Source organism: Schistocerca piceifrons, unplaced genomic scaffold, assembly GCF_021461385.2.
Source record: "Schistocerca piceifrons isolate TAMUIC-IGC-003096 unplaced genomic scaffold, iqSchPice1.1 HiC_scaffold_425, whole genome shotgun sequence".
Lineage (NCBI taxonomy): Eukaryota > Metazoa > Arthropoda > Insecta > Orthoptera > Acrididae > Schistocerca > Schistocerca piceifrons.
Window position 1 is genome coordinate 52501 of NW_025728651.1, and position 7500 is coordinate 60000.

At 55.0% G+C, this 7500-nt stretch overlaps 2 non-coding genes and 1 pseudogene across 2 annotated transcripts; all 3 read left to right on the top strand.

Annotated features, from left to right (window-relative positions):
• Nucleotides 1-4224: 4224 nt before the first annotated feature.
• Nucleotides 4225-6133, top strand: LOC124749023. Its single transcript, XR_007011774.1, has one exon. It is a non-coding gene; the product is annotated as a small subunit ribosomal RNA (ribosomal RNA).
• A 352-nt stretch (nt 6134-6485) lies between these two features.
• Nucleotides 6486-6640, top strand: LOC124749037. The gene has a single exon (XR_007011780.1). It is a non-coding gene; the product is annotated as a 5.8S ribosomal RNA (ribosomal RNA).
• Nucleotides 6641-6829: 189 nt separating this feature from the next.
• LOC124749031 overlaps nt 6830-7500 on the top strand; it is a 4222-nt pseudogene continuing 3551 nt past the window's right edge.

Sequence of the window (7500 nt, forward strand, 5' to 3'; positions counted from 1 at the left end):
GGGGGGAGTCTTTGTCACTAATGTACACAGATAGAACATTGTGGACTGGAACCAGATTACCCGTACACACGGCGCTGATTAGTAATCAATGCAGAGCCATCAAACTACAGAAAATATATACAACTGTCCGTATACATGCTGAAAGAGTCTGCCCACAATGGGAACCACACGTCAGCCAGACACTCTGATCACGCACCACTCTCTGCTTCTAACAGGCGCACATACAATATGTAAGCACCAGCATGGAACAACATCCAGTGCATCCTCTCCGCCACATTACACAATCCACACTATCACAACCAGACCAGGAGGTCCATGCGGAAAATAGAATATCCCACCCTTTCGACATCCACCATTGCGCAGATAAGGCACCAACACCCACACATGTCCTATACAACGGTGCACCCAACATCACAATAGTACCTCCTGTCACAGCGCACAAACAATGACATGAGTCAAAGACACAGGTCTGACACAAGCATAGAATTGGAGCGCCGCCTCTAATAAGCCAAAGGTGCATCCTGACGTGACAAATCTCATCATGTCACAAGCATTCACTTACTATAATCACTATCAACGAACCTGCCGCCCCGCCCCCCCCCCCCCCCCCACACCTTTCCTTACAACAACGTGTAACCTAACCTAACCCATGTTGTACCTTAACCTAACCCATGTTGTACCTTAACCTAACCCATGTTGTGCCTTAACCTAACCCATGTTGTGCCTTAACCTAACCCATGTTGTCCCCTAACCTAACCCAAGTTGTCCCCTAACCTAACCCATGTTGTCCCTTAACCTAACCCATGTTGTGCCTTAACCTAACCCATGTTGTGCCTTAACCTAACCCATGTTGTCCCCTAACCTAACCCATGTTGTCCCCTAACCTAACCCATGTTGTGCCTTAACCTAACCCATGTTGTCCCCTAACCTAACCCATGTTGTGCCTTAACCTAACCCATGTTGTCCCCTAACCTAACCCATGTTGTCCCCTAACCTAACCCATGTTGTCCCCTAACCTAACCCATGTTGTGCCTTAACCTAACCCATGTTGTGCCTTAACCTAACCCATGTTGTCCCCTAACCTAACCCAAGTTGTCCCCTAACCTAACCCATGTTGTCCCCTAACCTAACCCATGTTGTGCCTTAACCTAACCCATGTTGTGCCTTAACCTAACCCATGTTGTGCCTTAACCTAACCCATGTTGTCCCCTAACCTAACCCATGTTGTCCCCTAACCTAACCCATGTTGTGCCTTAACCTAACCCATGTTGTCCCCTAACCTAACCCATGTTGTGCCTTAACCTAACCCATGTTGTCCCCTAACCTAACCCATGTTGTCCCCTAACCTAACCCATGTTGTCCCCTAACCTAACCCATGTTGTGCCTTAACCTAACCCATGTTGTGCCTTAACCTAACCCATGTTGTCCCCTAACCTAACCCATGTTGTCCCCTAACCTAACCCATGTTGTCCCCTAACCTAACCCATGTTGTCCCCTAACCTAACCCATGTTGTCCCCTAACCTAACCCATGTTGTCCCCTAACCTAACCCATGTTGTCCCCTAACCTAACCCATGTTGTCCCCTAACCTAACCCATGTTGTCCCCTAACCTAACCCATGTTGTCCCCTAACCTAACCCATGTTGTGCCCTAACCTAAATGTTGTGCCCTAACCTAACCCATGTTGTGCCCTAACCTAACCCATGTTGTGCCTTAACCTAACCCATGTTGTGCCTTAACCTAACCCATGTTGTCCCCTAACCTAACCCAAGTTGTCCCCTAACCTAACCCATGTTGTCCCCTAACCTAACCCATGTTGTGCCTTAACCTAACCCATGTTGTGCCTTAACCTAACCCATGTTGTGCCTTAACCTAACCCATGTTGTCCCCTAACCTAACCCATGTTGTCCCCTAACCTAACCCATGTTGTGCCTTAACCTAACCCATGTTGTCCCCTAACCTAACCCATGTTGTGCCTTAACCTAACCCATGTTGTCCCCTAACCTAACCCATGTTGTCCCCTAACCTAACCCATGTTGTCCCCTAACCTAACCCATGTTGTGCCTTAACCTAACCCATGTTGTGCCTTAACCTAACCCATGTTGTGCCGTAACCTAACCCATGTTGTGCCTTAACCTAACCCATGTTGTGCCTTAACCTAACCCATGTTGTGCCTTAACCTAACCCATGTTGTGCCTTAACCTAACCCATGTTGTGCCTTAACCTAACCCACGTTGTCCCCTAACGTAACCCACGTTGTCCCCTAACGTAACCCACGTTGTCCCCTAACGTAACCCACGTTGTCCCCTAACGTAACCCACGTTGTCCCCTAACGTAACCCACGTTGTCCCCTAACGTAACCCACGTTGTCCCCTAACGTAACCCACGTTGTCGCCTATCGTAACCCACGTTGTCGCCTAAACCTGCTCTGTAATTGTTATACGACTCGTTCAATTAGTGTAGTGTTGCCCACCCGCAACCCTCGCAATATAGTTCGCTACTCGCACTGCCCGCTCCCCTGTGTATCGCTTCATGTTAAACACCTTGCAAGTCTTGCTGACTTTCCACATGCTCCTGCTGTACACTGTAATGTGGATGGCAGCAGGGCGTACATGCCGCCCCCCCCCCCCCCCCACCTCTCCCCACGTCCCCACCTTGCCCCCTGCCTTCGCAAGGTGGTTGGTGACAAGTTTGCATGTTCAATGCCCTTCGCATGCGACGTACGCAGGCTACGTTGTGGTGCGGCCTGTGTCAACTGTCCGCTGATGTCGTACGCGTGAACCACAATCTGTACTGCACATTCGTCCTTATGTACTGAATGATACATCGTGGCACATGTGTGACCGTACAACGACTGCGCCCAAAAACGGCGGACCATACAGTGCAAATATTGTGCACGCAGCTACGTGTCGTCTCCCTATGAGAGCTGGATTGCAGTGTGGTACGCCATAGAGACGTGTGGGAGGAACGGACGCCGTGGATGGCGATCAGCATGAGCTGTCTGTTGATGTATTCGGACCTAGTCGTCTCTCCTCACACACCGTGATGGCATGGTGCAGCGCGTTCCATATCTGCGACATGCTACAGAAGCCGGTTGACAGTCGTTCGAGCAATGGACATCGCATACGTACGGGGGCCACCTTCCACGTATTGTCTAGGCGTGCACATTTTGTTGCGTGTATGTGGGCAGACGTAGTGTGGCGTGACACCTGACACAGGCATGCAATAATGGTTGAAGTTGCAAATGGCGATGGACGCCTACGTTTTCTGGTGAAGTTACGCAAATGAAGAAATGGTAACCCGTTGTGGTGCGGTTGTTCTCGCTAGGGGTGAATCGGTGATGGCGACGATAGGTTGAGGTACTAACCGGTTGTTCCAGCGATACCCACCATGCCGACGAAACTGAACGGCATCTGGGTGTGAAGCGATACGCGGCGGTGGCTGGGTGGGACCGTCCCCGGCCGGTGAGGGGGCGCCTCCCGGCGTGCTGGCCGCGCGGTGCGTGGGCGCACGCGCTACAGCCGGCTGGTGGGGGCGGCCAGTGGCAGGCGCGCCGGCCGACGGACGCGGCAGGCGTCGCAGCTGCGCGCCGGCGCACCCTGCGCGCGGCGCCGTGCGGCCAAAGTAGGTCCTCGCGGGCCCGGTGCGAAGCGCGGTGGACATCTGCAGTGTGCTGGTCCGATTGAGGACTGTGTGCGTTGAGGATGCGCCGCCGCCCGGCGCTCGGCGCCGCGACGCCGTCTGCTGCTCGGTCGCCCCAGCGGTTCTCGCTGGTGGTTTGTATCGCAGCTGTGCGGATGTGTTGGCGTGTGCGCTGTGCTGGGAGAGTTCGCTTCGGCACCCAAGTGGGGCTTTTGTCCTTCTGTGGCGCTGGCGTTGGAGCTGCCGGTCACCGTAGGTGGCGCGTGTTGTCTCCCGCCGGCAATGCCACGACAGCACGCTCCCGGGCCTCTGTCGGCAGCGGCAAGCTCAGTTGGGAGCACGGGTGGTCGCACCGAAAGCGTCTACTCGCCTAACTCCGGGCGATTGCGCCTCTCTCGAACCCGACCAAGTACTTGGGACGGCGCTGCGCGCCGCCGGGACCTGAGAGGGTTTCGAGGTGTATTGTGCAGGGGAGCTCAGCCTCCTCCTGTTTGCAGAATGATTGAGCGGACGCTTGCGTGTTCGCGCGGGCCCCCGGGACACACTCCCGGGCGGCCGGCTGCTCAGCTCTAGTTGACGCAGCTCCCTGGTTGATCCTGCCAGTAGTCATATGCTTGTCTCAAAGATTAAGCCATGCATGTCTCAGTACAAGCCGCATTAAGGTGAAACCGCGAATGGCTCATTAAATCAGTTATGGTTCCTTAGATCGTACCCACGTTACTTGGATAACTGTGGTAATTCTAGAGCTAATACATGCAAACAGAGTCCCGACCAGAGATGGAAGGGACGCTTTTATTAGATCAAAACCAATCGGTCGGCTCGTCCGGTCCGTTTGCCTTGGTGACTCTGAATAACTTTGGGCTGATCGCACGGTCCTCGTACCGGCGACGCATCTTTCAAATGTCTGCCTTATCAACTGTCGATGGTAGGTTCTGCGCCTACCATGGTTGTAACGGGTAACGGGGAATCAGGGTTCGATTCCGGAGAGGGAGCCTGAGAAACGGCTACCACATCCAAGGAAGGCAGCAGGCGCGCAAATTACCCACTCCCGGCACGGGGAGGTAGTGACGAAAAATAACGATACGGGACTCATCCGAGGCCCCGTAATCGGAATGAGTACACTTTAAATCCTTTAACGAGTATCTATTGGAGGGCAAGTCTGGTGCCAGCAGCCGCGGTAATTCCAGCTCCAATAGCGTATATTAAAGTTGTTGCGGTTAAAAAGCTCGTAGTTGGATTTGTGTCCCACGCTGTTGGTTCACCGCCCGTCGGTGTTTAACTGGCATGTATCGTGGGACGTCCTGCCGGTGGGGCGAGCCGAAGGCGTGCGACCGCCCCGTGCGTGCTCGTGCGTCCCGAGGCGGACCCCGTTGAAATCCTACCAGGGTGCTCTTTATTGAGTGTCTCGGTGGGCCGGCACGTTTACTTTGAACAAATTAGAGTGCTTAAAGCAGGCAAGCCCGCCTGAATACTGTGTGCATGGAATAATGGAATAGGACCTCGGTTCTATTTTGTTGGTTTTCGGAACCCGAGGTAATGATTAATAGGGACAGGCGGGGGCATTCGTATTGCGACGTTAGAGGTGAAATTCTTGGATCGTCGCAAGACGAACAGAAGCGAAAGCATTTGCCAAGTATGTTTTCATTAATCAAGAACGAAAGTTAGAGGTTCGAAGGCGATCAGATACCGCCCTAGTTCTAACCATAAACGATGCCAGCCAGCGATCCGCCGCAGTTCCTCCGATGACTCGGCGGGCAGCCTCCGGGAAACCAAAGCTTTTGGGTTCCGGGGGAAGTATGGTTGCAAAGCTGAAACTTAAAGGAATTGACGGAAGGGCACCACCAGGAGTGGAGCCTGCGGCTTAATTTGACTCAACACGGGAAACCTCACCAGGCCCGGACACCGGAAGGATTGACAGATTGATAGCTCTTTCTTGATTCGGTGGGTGGTGGTGCATGGCCGTTCTTAGTTGGTGGAGCGATTTGTCTGGTTAATTCCGATAACGAACGAGACTCTAGCCTGCTAACTAGTCGCGTGACATCCTTCGTGCTGTCAGCGATTACTTTTCTTCTTAGAGGGACAGGCGGCTTCTAGCCGCACGAGATTGAGCAATAACAGGTCTGTGATGCCCTTAGATGTTCTGGGCCGCACGCGCGCTACACTGAAGGAATCAGCGTGTCTTCCTAGGCCGAAAGGTCGGGGTAACCCGCTGAACCTCCTTCGTGCTAGGGATTGGGGCTTGCAATTGTTCCCCATGAACGAGGAATTCCCAGTAAGCGCGAGTCATAAGCTCGCGTTGATTACGTCCCTGCCCTTTGTACACACCGCCCGTCGCTACTACCGATTGAATGATTTAGTGAGGTCTTCGGACTGGTACGCGGCATTGACTCTGTCGTTGCCGATGCTACCGGAAAGATGACCAAACTTGATCATTTAGAGGAAGTAAAAGTCGTAACAAGGTTTCCGTAGGTGAACCTGCGGAAGGATCATTACCGACTAGACTGCATGTCTTTCGATGTGCGTGTCGTGTCGCGCAACACGCTACCTGTACGGCTCGCAGTAGCCGTGCGCCGCGTGCGGAACCACGCGTGCCTCTCAAAACTAGCGGCAATGTTGTGTGGTACGAGCGCTGAAGCGCTGGAGCGGCTGGCCTGCGGCACCTGGCGCCTGGCGCCGGTTTTGAATGACTTTCGCCCGAGTGCCTGTCCGCTCCGGTGTGGAGCCGTACGACGCCCGTCGGCCGTGAGGCCGTTGGACACAGAACGCTGGAACAGGGGCCGCCACACGCCTCACTCCCGCCTATGCGACCGTCTCGAAAGAGACGGCGGAAACTTGAGAAAAGATCACCCAGGACGGTGGATCACTCGGCTCGTGGGTCGATGAAGAACGCAGCAAATTGCGCGTCGACATGTGAACTGCAGGACACATGAACATCGACGTTTCGAACGCACATTGCGGTCCATGGATTCCGTTCCCGGGCCACGTCTGGCTGAGGGTCGGCTACGTATACTGAAGCGCGCGGCGTTTGCCCCGCTTCGCAGACCTGGGAGTGTCGCGGCCGCCTGTGGGGCCGGCCGCGTCTCCTCAAACGTGCGATGCGCGCCCCGTCGCCTGGCGGTTCGCATACCGGTACTTTCTCGGTAGCGTGCACAGCCGGCTGGCGGTGTGGCGTGCGACACCTCGTACAACGACCTCAGAGCAGGCGAGACTACCCGCTGAATTTAAGCATATTACTAAGCGGAGGAAAAGAAACTAACAAGGATTCCCCCAGTAGCGGCGAGCGAACAGGGAAGAGTCCAGCACCGAACCCCGCAGGCTGCCGCCTGTCGTGGCATGTGGTGTTTGGGAGGGTCCACTACCCCGACGCCTCGCGCCGAGCCCAAGTCCAACTTGAATGAGGCCACGGCCCGTAGAGGGTGCCAGGCCCGTAGCGGCCGGTGCGAGCGTCGGCGGGACCTCTCCTTCGAGTCGGGTTGCTTGAGAGTGCAGCTCCAAGTGGGTGGTAAACTCCATCTGAGACTAAATATGACCACGAGACCGATAGCGAACAAGTACCGTGAGGGAAAGTTGAAAAGAACTTTGAAGAGAGAGTTCAAAAGTACGTGAAACCGTTCTGGGGTAAACGTGAGAAGTCCGAAAGGTCGAACGGGTGAGATTCACGCCCATCCGGCCACTGGCCTCCGCCCTCGGCAGATGGGGCCGGCCGCCCGCGCGGAGCAATCCGCGGCGGGGTCGTGTCCGGTTGCCTTTCCACTCGCCGCGGGGTGGGGCCGTTCCGGTGTGCGGTGGGCCGCACTTCTCCCCTAGTAGGACGTCGCGACCCGCTGGGTGCCGGCCTACGGCCCGGGTGCGCAGCCTG